Here is a 16,702-nt window from a genome sequence, read left to right on the forward strand (position 1 = left end):
CGACCCCAAACTCACCTGCGTGTCAGGCCCACCTGGATATTTAAAGTCGGTGTATTTTCAGGCACCGCTCCAAACAGTTTCCTAGGTCCACAGTGCGGTCCTAAAGTGAGGATTTTAAAGAAACAGCCACATGGCGGCTGCGGCTGTTTTCCCCAGAACCAGGCATTTACATTCAGGGCGTGTGGCAGCGTTACTGCAGGCAGGGACGAGCCCCTGAGAGTTATCGGCCCGTTGTCCAGGGCTCTGCATGTCCTTCTAGTGCCAAGAGCTACAGGGTGCTTTCTCAAGCTGCGGGCTGCGGGCGACCCCGTGGCATCGTTTGCTGGACGCGCCCACGGGGTTCCCCAGACATTCCCATAGGTGGATCGTGCGCATAAACAGCAGCAGGTGCAGACAGGCGATCCTCCTAGTGATCACCATCTGGATGAGTAGACTGAAGGAAAAACCCTCGGAAAACGGTGTGATGGAATTTCTTCCTTTTCTGTTTTCTTATTTCTGGTGTCTTAAATACCGTGTTTAGTTAAATACAGACGTGAACCGAGCACAAACAGCATGGGCAGAAAAGCCAACACAGCGCTCCGTGTGGAGGCGGCGGCTCTCAGGTAGGACGGGAAAATAGCGCCTGCTGCATCTGCAGGTGTTCCTGGCGCTTCTCAGCGAGCGTGACCCCAGTCTCTGAAAAATTCGCCTATTCCCATTCTAGAGAGAAATAGCGAGGTGGCTCAGGGTCACGGAAAACAGGTGACAGGGTTGACATGAAAATGTGGACTGCAGGTCCTAGCTACGACCAGGTCTAGCCTTGTTTCTGGGCGCTGGGGGAGGGGCGCTGTGGAGGAGGATGGAGCTGGTGGTCCTGGACTAAAGGAACACGGAACGGAACTCCAGCCACCTGGGCTTGTCTTTGTTAGGATGATTAATAAGGGGCATTTGAAAGGTAATCGTCTGTGTAAACCACTTCCCAGCCCAGTGCCAGGTCCACCTGGCCTCTGGATAGTAGTTGTGACTGCCTTCTCAGCGACAGTACGAAGATGGGGCTCATCTGAGCTCAGCTGCCAGGGGGCCCCTGGGGACAGGCGCGCCTGGGGACGGGTGTCCCTGAGCAGCTGGCCCGGTCAGTAATTGGGAAGGTGAGACTTCAGTCCTGAAAATCTGTTCATTGCAGATTGTCGTGGTTTCCGTTTTATTCCCGGTGCTTACCCCCGGTCACCTGCGTGCTCTCTGGGCTCTGAAACTCAGCAGAAAGTGAGCACGGCTTCCCTGGATTCCTGTGCTCTGGCATCAGAGCCAGGGCTGGTGCAGTGGTGGTGGGGGGCAGGGTATGGTCATTTCATTTGAACCTGCTAAGCACCGAGGTCCCCTCCCACCCCACCCCAAGCTTCACAGGGTAAGGCCCGGCAGAGGGCACAAGGGGTGGGGCCCCTCCAAGGGGTTCTGTGGGAGCGAGCAGGGAGGAAGGGCCCTTTCCCGGCAGAGGGATGCAGCTGGGGGAGGCAGCAGTGAGCTCACGGCTCCAGGCCTCTCCAGGCTTCCAGAACGTGGCGCACTGAGGTTGCTTATGGAATACCATTTCACATCTACAGGATCCTTGGAGGGCTGTTAGAAGGCATAAGGATCCTGAGCTCGCCGAGTCTCTGTGCTTCTGTGTGCAGGGCAGGCGCTAGGCTGGGCAACTACCTACGAACAAGAAACACGTCTCTGCCGCCGGTCTCCTGAGTGGAAGCCCTGGAGCCCTTATTAAAGGGGAAGGCATTTTCTGACGACATCTTTGTGTTACACCTTAGTTCTATTCAGCGAAGCAGGTTCACTGTACCTACCAGGGCAGCACTGAGGACAGGTTTAGTGAGGTGCAAGATGGAGGGAGGGAACCAGGGAGATGCCCTGATCCTGATGCCCGTTCCTCAGATGGGAAGGAGGCGTGCTTGAGGACACTGGGCAGAAGCTCCGCTGGGGCTGGAGGAGCTGGCGAGCCTTGTCACTGGCGCCCCGTGTCTGCCCTCCGGGTGGACCAGGCTGCCCTGCTTGTACTTGCTTATTCCCTCCCCCCCCTCCGCCCCCCGCACTGGCGGCCTGTTGGGCTGAACCCCCCATCTGCCTGCTACAGGTGCTCCCTCCCACCACTGTCCCAGTCGGTCACCATCAGTTCTGGCTTCTCTGATGTGGCTGAGGTTGGCCTCCCTGGAGCTCTGCTCTTCATCTGGATTGGGATTCTGCACCTTACATCTCAGAACGGGAAATGCATGGGTTGGCCCCAAGGAGTCCTGGCGTCTTCATTTGTAAACCCTAAGTGGTTTCAACGCTTAATGTCAGTAATCTGTAGGTTTCGCAAATCTGGTGAATGGCTCCCGACATCATAAATGTGGCCATGGAGGCAGTTGCAGTAAGAGGCATTTTTCAGTAAGTGAAGATGCCGCTGTCTGATGATCCAGGGCTCCACAGGTGGAAAGAAAGGAGTCGGCTGATGGCTGGGGCCGGGAGGAGCCAGGGCTAAGCCCAGAATTGGGGCTAATCCCTGCACGAGTGTACCGGTGAAGAAGCCCAAGGGTGGCCCACCCTTTGACCTCCCAGTCATTAAGCATCAGCAGTGGGATGGTGACCCCTCCTGGGCCCATCTGAGACAAGAAGCTCTCGTTTCGAATGGACTAGTCCGAGTTAGGAGTGTGGTAGAATACCACAGGATTGGGTTGCCCTCCGCCACACACCCTGGGGCCGAGCAGTAAAGACATTAAGCTCACCCAAGGAGAGGTCTCGCACTGCCCCCAGGTGCAGGGAGGCGATCGCTAGGCCCTGACATGTCCTGCCTGATGGGGGCCGTTGGGCCATGTGGTATCCGCTCCACATCCAGAGGGGTCGGCCACATTGCCAGTCAACCACGGAGCTCCAGGAAAAGCTCTGACACGAGGCTCAGGTGAGCTTCCCTGATTGGCCATCCTTTGTGCAGATGTCACACTCCATCGCCGGGAGGGCATCACGCTGTGCACGGGGACATTCCTGGACTCTGTTCTCTGTGCTTTTTCCCTTGGCTGACTTTCACCTGTACCCTTCAGCTGCAATAAACCATAACTGTCGGTATAACAGTTTTCAGTGGGTTCTGTGAGTCCTAGTGAGCTACAGAACCTTAGGTGGTCATGGAACCACCCACCCCCAAACCTGATAGTTGCTCATTGTACCAAAGGGGAGAATGTTTTGCCATCAGAATATCTTTCTGACACTGGCTTCTGTGCCTAAGGTAACTGAACACAGGCAGATCAGGTTGAACATGAAAATCAAGAAAAACGTGCCAGAGACAAGGGCTCTCGGAGGTGGATGTCACAGCTGTGACAAACTGAGGTAGCTGCGGGCTCACCGAAACATTCTCTGCCACCAGCACGAAGAGAAATCCCAAGTCAATATGCAACTTTAAAGTGGAATTATGAACCAAATGACCGTACTGTATTCCTGCCAGAGGGGAACTCTGATTACTTTAGTTCAATGGGCATAGCATCTGGGTAGGTTGGAGGTAGAAGGGTGGGTTGGTGATAGGAAGAAGAGAAGAAACAAATGATGACTCAGAAGATGGGGGTTGGGGTCCTAATATCATTTGGACTGCTCATGACCTTGGGGAGGTCATTACTGTTGCCGGGTCTTTTCCCCATGGTGTGTCTTGCAGGCAGGTGTTCGTGTATTTAATAGGATGATGGGGCTAGACGCAGGGAGGATGCTGGTAGAGAGTGAACGTTTGGGAAGTTTCTCTGTCAGGGGTTGCGTGAGCACTTCACTTGCTATATTCCCCATAGAAATAGAACCAACAGAACAAAGAGAGGAGTGAAAGAAGGAGTAGCGGTAGGGAGAGACAAAGAAAAAGGAAGGAAGGAGGAAAAGGAAAGGAGAAGGGAGGGACAGAGGGATGGATCTATTTTAAGGAACGGGTGATGCGATTATAGGAGCTAGCAAGCAGGAAGTCTGTATGGTGGCCAACCAGCAGCCTGGAAACTCAGGTAGGAGTTGATGTTGCAGACTTGAGTCTGCATTCCTCCGCAGGCTGGAGACTTGGCCAAGTTTTCTATGTTGCAGTCTTGAGGAGGATCTCTTCTTCAGGAAGTCTTTGCTCTTATCTCTTCAACTGATTAGACAAGACCCACCCACCTAGTGGGGGATCATGTGTTTTACTCGGTGTACTGAATTAAATGTTAATTGCATCTTACAGATAACTTCATAGCAACATCTAGACTGGTGTTTTGCCGAATAACTGGGTGCCATAGACCAGCCCGGTCAATACATGAAGTTAACCATCACTCTTCTTCATTTAATGCTCACAGCAGCAGCACCAAGTAGACGGCGTTCGTGAAGAACAGCACTGGGCGGGGCCTAAGGGGTGTCTGGCCCCCTCTGCACATGATACCATGCTGTGTCTTGCAGATAATTCCTAAGATCTTTCTACTGGGACATTTTAAACTCTTTGTAGGAGACCATTTCTCCTACTGTCCCCATCCCCAAAGGGGCTGCTAGTGTTAACCCCTCCCTTTTTTCTAACGAGGTCATGATCTATTAGGAGGCTGGAAAGCTTATTCGTAGCCAAAGACTTGACCCTGTGTCCAGACTGGGATACTTACCAGCTACGTCTTAACCTCTAAGTTTGAATCTCCATCGAATGGTCCAGGTGATGCGCCCATGCATTCTCAACATCTTTCAAATATTTACGATGGTCAGGCGTTATGATGAGGATTGGGGATGGGCTATGGTTAAGATACAGACGTTTTTCAGTTGCTCAGTCTAGTCAGTCTTGAGAAGATTGTGATAAAATGAGCAAATGTTTGGAAAGGGCGTTTGGTACTCGGAAATGCGGGTTCCACCTCCATGCTCTCTGTAGCCAATCAATGTACTGCCTTCCCACATCTTGTGAAAATGGCATGGCTGACCTAGTTCTCAGTGTGATGGGGACTGAACAGTGCATGTATTCCGAGCTTTATTTGCTGAAAAGTTTCAGATGTATCTATCAATCGCTAAACCACCTGCAAAATCCCCGGGGACCCCAGAAAAATTGCTAATGAAAGATCTGAGCCGAAACTCAACAGTGAGCCTCACCAAACAGAAGAGAATAAATAGAAATGAGGGTTATTATATGGGATTGATTTTTTTTAATGTGGTGCTAATAATAAAACTTTTACTAATGTTGGCTTGGCGCTGGCCCCGCGGCCATTTTTGGGCTGGGCGTGTCCCCGCACGGGGCCACCTGCCCTGCTGCGGGCTGGCAGGGACCGTATGACAGCCTGTCGCTGCTGGGAAGTCTCCCCCGGACTGCGTGCGAGAGGCCTGCTCTGCGCCTTCTGCGTGGCGGAGGGGCCTCTAGCGGGCTAGCACGCCTCCCTCCCGCCCGGTGGTTGTTACTGCGCTGGGTCCACCTTACTCAACCGTCCAGGGACGCCGCCTCCTCCAGGGGCGAGGGTGGGACCCTGTAGGCTTCTCCGGGCCGAGTCCGTGCACCTCGTTAGCCTCTGCCAAGGGCAGGGACGGTGGAGTCGGGCGTGGGCCTGGCACGGGGACGGCGGGCGACCCCGGCGGGCCCCCTGTTCCCGCTGCCCTTCTTCCCTCGGCCCGCGCCACCAGGCCTCCGCAGGTACCCCACAGCCCCTGCCGCGGTGCACCCCGGGGACCCCAAACCCGTTTCCTGTCCCGGCCTGAGGCTCGGACAAGCTACGGGATGGAGCAGCTTGCCCAGCTCTTCGCGCCGCTCCCCAGCCCGCTTCAGAGGCTGCTGACTTGGCGCCAGCTTTGGGTGGGATGATTCCGACCAGATGGCTAGATTTCGCGGGAGGCTACAGCGCCCGGAGAGCCCCGAGGGCGCGGGAGGAGCCGGTGCCCCAGCGGCGCAGAAATCTCTGTGCTGGCTGCACCTGGACCCCTCGGCCGACTCAGCTGCCGAGTGTCCGGACTGGCCGGAGCAGGAGACCCACTGGCAGTGCCCGTCCCGGGATCTAGAACTGCAACGTGGAGTTCGGAGAAGAGCCTTGCGCCCTGCTGCCCCGCCTTCCTCCCGGAGCAGCAGCTGTGGGGGGTGGAGCTGCTGGGGAGTGGAGCTGCAGTGGAGTAGCCTTCTAGCCCAGCTGTCCTCTGACCCGGCACTTAGCCCTTCCTCCTCCTGGCGGGGAAACAGTCAGCACTTGAGCATTTCAGCGCCGTCTCCTATTTGCTGAACCCCTCTTTTCTGGACGGCCTTCCTGGGGTAGAGCCCAGCTATCAGAACAGCGTCTGAGGCAGCGAGCTACTGGGCTCCAGACGGCAGTACGCACAGAGAGCAGCCGGTGCCTGAGGACCATCTCCACCCCACCACTGAAGGCAGAGCTCGCCAGCTCCTCCTGGCAGGGGTGCCCACCTCTTTCTAAAGAAGGCCTGCCAGAAATGCACCATATTTGCACGAAACTGCGAGACTTCCTTCATCAGGCTAGCGAGGAGGCAGCGTTACCCACCCCTGACCAAGGTCAAGGTTACCGCAGCCTGGAGGAGGAGCACAGCCTTCTGCCGTGGCACCTGCAGCCCTGCGGAGGTGGTCCAACACGCTGCATTCCCTCCGAGGGAGCCGTTCCTGGAACCACCCAGAAACCCACGGAGAAAAAGTAGAATCGACTAAAGTGGCTCCTCTTGCTTTGGAAAAACAGGGTTCTTCGGAAAGCTGCCCATCTTGTGAGGAACTGTGGAAAGAGAGGCTGAGGAGGACCGAGTAACTGTACTTGACCCCTCAGACATAAGGGGTGACCTTCCCATCTGTGCCAGCCTGTAGCAACACACTGATAGATTGCATCTTGGGGTGGGGGTGGGGGTGCACCCAGTGACCTCAAAACAAGTTCCGATTCAGGAGGCAAGACTCCCAGGAGGAAGCTGAGGACGATGGTTTTGACAGTGATCGCTGCTCTCAGAACCAGACCTTGAACTAGACTCTGAACAGGGCTTCTCCTTTGGAACTCTTTCTACAGTGTAGATCCTTATAATCCCCAAAACTTTACAGCAGCGATTCCGACGGCTGCCAGAATGTTCCTGCAGACCCCTCCGACTCAGAGAAGATTTGTCTGATAAGCCTGATCTGGAAAATTCTCTCCAGACTGAAGCCTTCCTGCATTCCCTGCCCATAATTCTGGGGAGGAAGATGGCTGGGAGTCCAGGGCAGATGAAGGAGAGCGTCTCCAACTGTGGAACTCTGCCTGCAATTCGGATGACCCCTAACCTTTTACATTTTAAGGCTCCTTTTCAAACAGGGAAAAATCGGAAAGGCTGTCATGACTCAGAGAGGCCATCTGAGCCCACGCGGCCATGTCTGAGTGTCACACCCGACTTTCCGGTGCGGAGCAACCGTCAGAGAGCTGAGACAGCGAATGTCCGGATGTGGTCCAGGGGGTGGGTTTTTTTTCTAGAGACAGACATACGCATATCAAGAGGGGAAGGGTAACCTTCTTTGAAGAAGTTACGGAGTATTACATACACGTGGTGATGAGGATTGCAAAGGACCACGGGAGGAATTTTCAGGGGATGGATACAGGTTCCAGAAACGAAGTCAAGAAACAGAAGACGCTATTGGATATTGCTTGACATTGGAGCACAGAGAAAGAATGTTTCGTAAACTCCAGAAAACATGCTTCAAAGGACCTGGTGTTCACAGCTGTGTTCAGGTGGCTCGATAGCCTCTGGCCCTACCATACACTAACTCCTACGTCAGAGGTTTCTTTTAAAATGAAAATGGCAGCTGTCCTGTGACTTTTTTTTTTTTTAGAGGATATGTAACTTGGACCCAGCAACCTTGTTTAATATCGTTTTGCAAAATACCTCACTCAGAAATGCCCAGGGTTGAAGCCAAGCCCTGGTGATGAGGGATGAGGTGACTCGAGCTCTAATCCTCCGCTGTGTTATTAGTCAAACATGTTTTCGGATGTTTTTTGTTTGTTGAGGTGAAAAGGGAACCTTTTAAGGTGTAATTTTTGCACTTTCAAGCTTCTTTTCTTGGGAAACCATAATGGTTCGAAGTCCATTTTCCATTTTAATTTAAATTACGTGTACCTGTCTGAACAGTTAGGGCTCTTTTTTTTCCCCTCCAACATTCTGAAATTAATGGGCTTTTATGTTTTCTCTGTATTTTCTTATTGCAGTGACTTGACCCTTCTGCTTTAAGGCTCAGAAAATAATCTTGTATATGCCACTGACTTAAGGTACATCATCTCGAGTCCCTGTTATTTTTCTTCTAAAATAACCTGGGCTGAAAGTGTGTGGCGGGTTTGTATTTCCAGGATAAGTTCTGTCCAAGATATTTCCAAGGGCTGCCACAAAAACGATGTGTGTGGTGCTCTGTGTTACTTTGGGGAAGCTACATGTTTTTGCCAGATTTTAACATCTAATATATTTAATTTCTCTACAAACTTTTTTGGAGCAGATTCTGTATATGTGATGGTCGTTTCCAGTTAAATGGTTCTTTTTATCTTGTAACAGATGGAAGTTGTTCTAAAAGACAGCAGAAAGTAATAATGATATCATAGGCATTAATTTTTTTTTTTGGAGCTCCAAGTGTCGAGTTTTCCCAGGAAGAAGAGAGGAGATTCGGTTTGTTGTTCATGCTCTCAGCAGAAAACTAGCTCTATCAACGCTCAGCCTGGGCACTGGCACTTTGCAAACCTGCCTGCGTGACACTGTGAACTTGGAAATGGGCAGATCCAAATGTTCCAGTTTGAGATGTAAAGTGGAAACTCCAGTCAGTATCCGAGTTTACTGTGCTGTATTTTAATAAAGAAAGAAGGACTTATGAGAGAAGTAGGGCCTGTACTTTCAGGAAAGAATAGAACTATAGATTTGACAACTGGAAACTCTTTATATCCGTAGCCCAACATTTGCTTTGGAATCCAAGTTCTTTGCAGTGACTGATCGTGCTGGGTTGATTTAGCTAGCACTCCGTGGTGCGCATCTGTTAGGTTGAGGGAGTGTTAACCAACTCCTTCACGGTCTATTTTTATTCCACATGCCTCCTGTCACAGGTAATGGAAAACATGAGTAGAATAGATGACCTCTTAATTTTGAACTTGTTTCAATGTAGGGCCAATTTTTCACCAGAAGTGTTTGTGGAGTTACTACTTCAGTTAATAATCTACCCGGTCATTATTTCATTTCTATCCAGCTAGCTCTAAGAACTTTCTCTAGTGTGAAAATATATGTTTGTACAGAAACATACTGAGAGTGCAACAACATAAAAGCTGGTCGAATGTTTGCAGGGCCCTTTGTCAAGGAAATCATAGGAGATGCATAACATTGGGAAGGCGGGCTGCTTCCAGGCGCCGGGCTGTGTCAGGTGGAAAGAAGGCATTGTTTGTTTCTTGTTTTTGGCAAATCCCTTGATTTTTTAAAATGATATTTTATTGATTATGCTCTTACAGTTGTTCTCATTTTTCCCTCTTTGCCCTCCTTCACCCAGCATCCCCCACTCTCTCAGGCCATCCCCACACCATTGTTCACATGCATGGGTCATGTGTATGGGTTCTTCGGCTGCTCCATTTCCTGTACTGTACTTTACATCCCCATGGCTATTCTGTAACTGCCTATTTGTACTTCTTAATCCCCTCACCTCCTCACCCATTCTGCCCTCCCCCCACCTGGCAACTGTCAAAATGCTTTCTGCATCCATGATTCTAGCTCTGTTCTTCTTGTTTGCTTAGTTTGTTTTTTTAGACTCAATTGTTGATAGATATGTATTTATTGCTATTTTATTTTTCATAGTTTTGATCTTCTTTTTCTTAAATAGGTCCCTTTAACACTTCATATAATAACTGTTTGGTGATGATAAACTCCTCTAGTTTTTTCTTGTCTGGGAAGCTCTTTGGAAGATCTTTATCTGCTTTTCTATGCTCAATGATAGCTTTGCTGGGTAGAGCAATCTTGGCTGTAGGTCCCTGCTTTTCACGACTTCGGATATTTCTTGCCATTCCCTCCTTGCCTGCACAGTAGAAATCAGCTGACACTCTTAGGGAGCTCCCCGGTATATAACTAACTTCTTTTCTCTTGCTGCTTTTAAGAGTCCCTTTTATCTTTACCCTTTCAGATTTTAATTATGATGTGTCTCAGAGTGGGCCTTTTTGCATCCATCTTGTTTGGGACCCTCTGTGCTTCCTGGACTTGCATGTCTATTTTCTTCACCAAATTAGGGAAGTTTTCTTTCATTATTTTTTCAAATGGATTTCCAATTTCTTGCTCTTTCTCTCCTCCTTCTGGCACCTCTATGATGCAAATGTTGGACCTCTTGAAGTTTTCCTAGAGGCTGCTTATACTGTCCTCATTTTTTTGGATTCTTTTTTCTTCTTGTTCTGATTGATTGCTTTTTGCTTCCTTATGTTCCAAATTATTGATTTGGTTCTTGGCTTCACCCACTCTACTGTTGTTTCCCTGTAAACTGTTGTTTATTTCAATTAGCGTATTCTTCATTTCTGAGTAGATCTTGTTTTGTGCTGGTGAGGTCCTCACTAAGCTCTCTGAGCATCCTTATAACCAATGTTTTCAACTCTGAATCTGACAGATTGCTTATCTCTATTTCATTTAGCTCTTTTTCTGGAGTTTTGATCTGTTCTTTCATTTGGGCCATGTTTCTTTGCCTCTTCATTTTGGCAGCCTCCCTGTGTTTGTTTCTATGTGTTAGGTAGAGCTGCTATGACTCTGTCTTGGTAGAGTGTCCTAATGTACTAGGTGTCCTGTGGGGTCCTGTGGCACAGCCTCCCCTACCACCCAAGCTGGGCACTCAAGGTGCGCCCTTCCTGTGGTGTGGGCTGATTACACTGTCCTCTTGTAGTTGAGCTTTGGTTGCTGTTGGCAGATCAATGGGAGGGATTTACCTAGGCCAGTCAGCTGCAAGGATTGACTGTGACCACTGACCATCACCCTCCACCCTCCATGGAGGATCAGCTGTTCAGGGCCAGGGTGGTGGTGCTCCAACATGGTCTGTAGCTGACCACTGGGTGTGTTGGTGTTGGGGTTTCTTGGGTGGTGCAGGCCAAATTCAGCCCCTGTCTGTTTTTCCTGGGGTCACCCTGCCTGAGCTTAAAGCGATCTGAGGTGGCTGCTACTTGTGTTAGGCTTGGAGATTCCCAGGCAAAGCCAAGCTGTGAATCTAGACTTGATGCTGCTCGTGCCAGGCCTGGGGCTCACTGAGGCCAATTGTTGCTTGTTTGAGAGGATTTAGGAAGTTGTGCAGCATGAGTCAAAGCCAGCCATTCATATGGAAAAGCACCTTGGGTGGGCAGTAAGTTGGTGGGGCTGAGTCTCTGGGGATCTTTAAGGCAGGTCAAACAGTGTTAGCCAGGTTGATGGAGTCTCAGATATGGCACCAGCTTGCCAGTTCTGTGGCTCTGTCGGGAGAGGGTTTAGAAAAGGGACAATGGCCTCTGCTCACCTTGATGCCAGATGCTTCAGTTCCTCGCTGTATGCCACTGATGCTTTTCAAGCTGCTACCCTGGTGCTGGAGCTCAGGCGGAGTGAGTCTGAGTAGGTGAGTCCATGTGTCGGTTCTTTAAGAGGAGCTGCTTGGTGCTCCAGAAGTTTCTTCCACTGACTAAATCCTTGCTGGTTTTTATAGCCACAAGTTGTGGGGATTTATGTTCCTCTCACTGGAACCCTATACTGGGGGGGCCTGGTGTGGAGCTGGGACTCCTCACTCCTGATATATCTCTCCTGAGTTTTTATCCACCACACATGGGTGTGGGACCGGCCTGTTCTGCATCTGTGCCCCTCCTACCAGTCTCGATGGATGTGGTTTCTTTAATGCAATAGTTGTCAGGCTTCCATTCAACTCAGTTTCTGATGGTACTGAGTGATGGTTGTTCCATATTTCCATTGTAATTTTAATGTGGTTGTACAAAGAGGCAAGCTATGTCTGCCTGTGCCGCCATCTTGACCAGAAGTCAAAAGGCATTATTTACCTTGAAAAAAGCTTTTTGAAAATGTATAGGCATTCCTTTAAAACCAGAATGAAGTTACTATTTTATGTCAGAGATTTTGGTTGTATTTTTGTTTCTTAAATCTAGCACCTCTGCCTATTTAAGGATATCTTTACATTAATTGGATCATGGGAAACTGTTCCTTTGGGATTCCAACATCAACCTCACTACCAAATGAGCATTAGCTTGGTTAACAATTCTCCCATTTACTACCCTCCTTTAAAAGAAGTGATCAGAGGATGGTGAGAAAGACAGAAGGGGCCATTTTTAAGTTGGATTGAAGGAGAAGAACAATTCTTGTTAGTTTCATCCCCATCTTGGTTGTTAGAATGAAGTTAAACCTCTACCCTCTTAAAAACCAAATCCTTAGAGATTTTAATTGAACATTTTACACATTTAAAGTGTTGCAAGGTGCTGCAAGTGTCAACGTAGCATGAGAAAGACTTTGTGCAGACAGGTAAAAGTTCCCTTTTTGAACGTTGAACTATAATAACAGTACCTCTTCATCTTTAACTTGAAATCAAAACCATCAGATTTTCTGTTTTTATCACTTAAGGACAGTAAGTTTAGGAGGCTAGAAGACTTCTAAATTGGCTTCTACAGATCCAATGAGTAAAAGGTAACCAATTTGTTGGGGTTTTATAGTCAAACTATTCGTATATGATTTAACTAATCTGTAAATTATAATAAAATAAAACTTTTACTAATGGAGAACTACACAGCAGAGAAATGATACACCAGTGGACTTCTCATGCCTAAATTTCTTGCATTTTTATTGGGGGAAATGACTTTTTCTAAGGAAGATGTGTTAACTAAGTACATTGTTTTCTCTAATCGGTGGGAGCCAACTTTTGTCATCTTTCTCCTGTCAAGTTGTGGATGAACCATTGTTCTGAGGAGGGCCACCAATGAGCTCAAGGGTTGTAACTAGAACAATGTTTTTACCCTGAAATGTATGAATAAGTAGAATATATATTTTACCATTGAAAAGCAGTGCTATTCCTTGACTAGTGATTTTAAAGATATACAGATAGCAAAAAGTTACAGTTTTATCAATCCATGTAGGCTCTGAAATATAAGTGACCTGGAATAAAAAAGAACCCGCAGGTGTCCCAGAAGCTTAAGTTCTGGCATATGAAAGTCTATCACAGTCTTCATTCAGGTGTCTTTTTAGTAACTATTTTGGCGTTCACATCCCTGGTACTATCCAAAAAGCTAATTGTCTACTTCCCTCTAGCTAAGGAGTCTTTCACAAAGCTTTCTTTCTTTCCTTTTTTTAAAGATCTTACCATAGTTAAGGACCAAAATAAGCTGGGAATAAATATGCATTTTGTTTATATTCTGCCCCTTCTTTCTTCTGGGCCTCAGTCTGTTTTGTTTTGTTTTGTTTTGTTTTAACCTGTGAAATGTGTAGGTTTTAAAATGTAGAGATGCTATTGTTACCTGTTTCTTTCTACTTCCTGGTATCACAGCCCAGAGAAGCAGACCCAGCAGGAGAAAGAGAGAGTCAGGGAGAGAGGGAGGGAGGGAGGGAGGAAGGAAAGGAAGAGGAAGAGGAAGATAGAGGAAGAAGGAAAGGGATGGATTTATGTTTAAAATCTGCTCTGAGAATCACTCCCGGCAGCACTCAGTTGCTGGGGTGCGGGAAGCAGGAAGTGGCAGCTGAAGGACCGCTGCATGCCAGCCGCCCCTGAAGCATGATGCTGTCCTCGTGTCGTGGGCCCCTTGGCTGTGCCTGGCCAGTGCAGACGGGGAAGGAGGCAGAGTTCTTGGGGCCAGGTGAGGTCTAAGAGTTTATTCCATCTCTCGGAAGCGTCTCTGAGGCAAACATTTGGTGAGGAGGCAGGGGTGTGTGTGGAAAGGGGGTTGTCATGGCAACCTTGAAACGTGTGCACTTCAAACCTGTTGATTTTTTCCCTCTGGCTTCATGTCTTTTCCAATGGGAGGTGACAAATATTGGGGATGGCACGGGATGTGAGCGAGTTCCTGCACATCGTCCCTCGGCCCCTAGCCTGAACGACTCACAGAGGAGGGGCCGGCGCGCTCCATCGGGAAACCAGGTTCCTGAACCCCTCAGTCTGTCTTCCAAGCAGCCCCCCTGCTCTGAGGGGCCCTCGGAAGCACTTAACCCCACATGGCTCTGTCCCTTCTCTGAATTCCCTCTGCCCGCATGTTGGTGCTGCTGTGCAAGCGATCCTCAGGTTTCTCAGCTGTTAAAGCCAGAATATCAACAGAAGAGTTAGCCTTGGTATAAATTGTTTCTATGCTGAATCACGTAACCACGGAGCGGTAGCACAGGAAGAAACAGCTGGAGCGGGCGGAGATCCTAGGCAAGCCTAAGGAATGAATAAACAGGGAAAGGGAGGTCAGAGAGGCAGTCACCTGGAAGAGCCAGGCAGCTCAGGGAGAGGATGGCAGGCGGGGAGAGAAGGGAGAGAGGGGGAGGGAGAGAAAGAGAGTGAGTGAGTATCAAGGGGTGAAGGATTCAATGCTCTTCTGGAAGGAAGGTAAGAAAAAGCAGAAGCAAGAATAAGCACAATTTAATTAGGGAAAAACTAAGTGTTAATAATGTTCCTAGTAGCATCAAGGAATCGATTTTTGTCTGGGGTGGTGGCTGCTATGTGAGCAGCTGCCAAGGAGGGCCTGGTTCTGCTTTTTCCCCCCAGGCCCTTTCTGAGCCCCGGAGCTGTGGGCGGTCCTGCCCATCAGAGCTGCTGGTCCTGGTTACAGGGACTGGGGACAGCGCTGTGGGGACCTCCACTCCAGCCACCGCTGGTTTCCACTTGGCTTTGAAAAAGTTAATGAACAAATCCTCGGAAAACGGCCTCAATGGCTTCCCTACTTCTCCACCGGGAGCCCATCCAAGCTGAAAAAACTTCTGTTGTCCTGGCTGCTCACCCGCCACTGAGCGGTCAGGGCAGGCGGCCTCGAGTGGTGTGTTTGTCACACCCGCGCGTGAGGTCACAGGAGGCTGCTGTGTGTGGCAGAGTTCTCTCGGTGTCTGTCTCAGACTCCCTGGCTCGGAAGAAGGCTCTGGCAAGAACCTACGTGTATGACACAAAAACCAGATTTTGTGCATGCTATAATTAGTCATCCAGGTGTCAGATAAGCCGCACACGTGTTGTGATGTAAAATGCGGTCATAGGACTCGGATGCAGAAATCTGTTTATTCATAGCCGTGTGGACCTGTTTGCAAATGAGCTGGTGGTTCCTGCCCCTGACCTCAAAATGACTTAGAAATGTTCAAAATACACTAAACTCGCCAGCATGTTCTGAAAGCCCGTGAAAAAAAGAAAATGTCAAGTTGTTTCCAAACTGATCTAAGTAGAATTATACAAAAAAAAATGTGCCCAATGGAAGCTATTTCTATCATTTTACACCCAAAACCTCTCATGGCCTCCCACGGCCTACGGCAAACAACTGGATATATGGGCTAGTCATTTAAGAACCTTCCACAGTCTAGACCTGGTATTATTCCTCTCTGAGATTATGACTGTCATTGCACACACCACAGAGGTTTTATTTTTGGTTTATTTTTTGACCCGGTAAAGAAGTCAGTTTCTTGGACAAATATGTCATTGACACAAACATCCGATTTGCAGATGACCCAAAGCTAAAGGGATAGTGAACTCATCTATTCAACTAAGACTGAGTAGCTAGCCCGGGCTGGCCTTGGTTCTAGCCCTGGGGATGCAGCAGAACAAAAGGAAGCCTCCGCTCTTGTGGATCTTGGATACTGGTGATGGAGACAGACCCACGCGTCAGCTGCAGTAGGGAGAGATGGAAAGCAGCGTGTGATGGGAGTTATTGCCGGCCTCAGGAAGGCAGCTTCTCTGGCAGGAGAACTTTGAGCAGACACCTATATGAGGTGAAGGGAAGCACCCACTGAGTCTCAGGAGAAAGGGGTTTTCGGGCAGTGGAAGGAGCAAATGCGAAGACTGGGGGGCAGGGGTATGTGTGGTGTGTTTGTGCAACGGCAGGAAGGCCGGGTGCAGCCGAGGTGGCGTGTGTGAGGGTGAGAACAGTAGGAGGTGAGAGCGTGTAGAGCCTTCTGGCCATGGTCATGACTTGGGGCTTTACTCTGGGTGGCATGGGAAGCTACTAGTAGGTTCTGAGTAGATGACATGTCTGATTGACTTATACCTTAAACGATTACTCTGGTTGCCATGTGGAGAACAGACTGCTGTTGGGATGAAGGTTGGAAGCTAGGAAACCAATTAGGAGATAACTTGAGTAGTCTAGGCTAGGGACAGTGATGGTTTAAATTAGGGTGTGAGTGGTAGAGGTGATGAGAATGGAGGGATCCTTAGGTACTTCGGAGGTAGGGGCGTCAGGACCTGCTGGTAAATCAGAGTAGGAATGTCAGAGGGGAGTCAGTGATTTCAAGGACTTTGGACTGAGCAGTTGGGAAAGTTGAGAATAAAGTCACTATTTATGGAGATGGAGAGAAGAAATTTGCAAAGAGGTAGCCACAGAGAGCCAAGGATTCTACTTTGGGTAGACTAAATTCAGGATACCCACTCTGTGATTAGAGACGCTCAGTAGGCAACCGGAGTGTGAAATTCAGGGGAGGGGTTGGTCCTGGAGAAATGGCATTGGGAGTTGCTTAGCCTATTGATAGCTTTAGGGAGCCGGGGCAGGTAAAGAAGGGAAGAAGCCCAAGGACCCCGCAAAGACTGTGAAGGTTCAGCCGGTGCAATAGGATCATAACCAAGAGAGGCGGGAGCACCCCCAGGAGAGGAGAGTGTTCAAGCCGGTCAGATGTTGCTGAT

At 49.3% G+C, this 16,702-nt stretch overlaps 1 pseudogene; it reads left to right on the forward strand.

Moving 5' to 3' along the window:
• The first annotated feature begins 552 nt into the window (after window positions 1-552).
• LOC123829708 lies at window positions 553-7,672 on the forward strand (annotated as a pseudogene).
• The last annotated feature ends 9,030 nt before the right edge of the window (window positions 7,673-16,702 follow it).

The sequence above is a fragment of the Phyllostomus hastatus genome, unplaced genomic scaffold (assembly GCF_019186645.2).
Source record: "Phyllostomus hastatus isolate PE091 unplaced genomic scaffold, TTU_PhHast_1.1 phas_scaffold_114, whole genome shotgun sequence".
Lineage (NCBI taxonomy): Eukaryota > Metazoa > Chordata > Mammalia > Chiroptera > Phyllostomidae > Phyllostomus > Phyllostomus hastatus.